Source organism: Trichosurus vulpecula, chromosome 1 (genome assembly GCF_011100635.1).
Source record: "Trichosurus vulpecula isolate mTriVul1 chromosome 1, mTriVul1.pri, whole genome shotgun sequence".
In the NCBI taxonomy this organism is placed as follows: domain Eukaryota; kingdom Metazoa; phylum Chordata; class Mammalia; order Diprotodontia; family Phalangeridae; genus Trichosurus; species Trichosurus vulpecula.
Genome location: NC_050573.1, coordinates 369,370,803 through 369,371,971, shown reverse-complemented (window position 1 = coordinate 369,371,971; position 1,169 = coordinate 369,370,803). Strand labels below are relative to the sequence as shown.

At 41.9% G+C, this 1,169-nt stretch overlaps 1 pseudogene; it reads left to right on the top strand.

The window, feature by feature from the left end:
* The first annotated feature begins 302 nt into the window (after positions 1–302).
* On the top strand, positions 303–809 carry LOC118834289 (annotated as a pseudogene).
* Positions 810–1,169: the final 360 nt, after the last annotated feature.

Here is a 1,169-nt window from a genome sequence, read left to right as displayed (position 1 = left end):
AAGGGTGAGTAACACTCTTGAATGCCAAAGACCCCTCATGGAACCCACTCAGTGCTTATATGCTCTTAGAAAGGTGGCTGTTACTGAGGGTGGCAATCAATTCTGATTAGTTAACAAGTAATGAGAGAAAATGAACATTCTATTGAGAGGTGGATCTATTCTAATGAGGAGCTAGGGGGTGTGACTTTGATTGGGTCAGTTACTTCCAAATTAGCCCTAGCCTTGGGAAATTTAGACAAAGGATCTATATCCCCCAACTAAGCCTGAGTAGAATACAACGGGCCTTGGTTGCGGCTGCGGCAGTGGGAGTGGCGGGAGGGGCACTGCAGGCGCCGCCACTATGGCAGATGAGATCATCAAAGCTCAGACTGCCCAGCCCGGGGGAGACACCATCTTTGGGAAGATCATTCGCAAGGAAATCCCGGCCAAAATCATTTTTGAGGATGACCAGTGACTTGCTTTCCATGATGTTTCCTCACAAGCCCCAACTCATTTCTTGGTGGTACCCAAGAAACCCATTACCCAGATATCTGTTGCAGAAGAAGAAGATGAAAATCTTCTTGGACGCTTAATGATTGTTGACAAGAAATGTGCAGCTGACCTGGGTCTGAAGAGAGGATCCCGAATGGTGATCAATGAAGGTGCAGATGGGGGGCAATCCATCTATCACATCCATCTACATGTCCTTGGAGGACGTCAAATGACATGGCCTCCTGGATAAATTGTTGGAATAATTTTTCTTATTTAGGGAGCAAGGCAGGTTTACAACATATATGTTAAGCTGAGTATACTTAATGATTTCTGTGAAACAAGGAATTGGGAAATCATTCAAAAATGTACACAATAAAAGACAGTCAGCTGTAAAAAAAAAAAAAAAAAAAAGAATACAACGGGCCAGAGTTTCACCTTAGAATAAGTTCCTTCAAAGGTTGTGTGGGGTAGCAATACCTAGATTGAGGATAAAGTTAATATTAGTTACTTTCATCAATCCTGTCCTTCAGAGGCTGGGCCTTGAAATTAGGTCTTTAGGAAAAAAGGGGGAAACTCTGGATCTCCCCAAATCATTGTTTATTAATAATAATTTCTCTCACTGTTGCCTCTATACTATTAATTATATGATATGTCACATCAAAGTAAATTCTGGTGGTCCAGATTGTTTAAACACTATC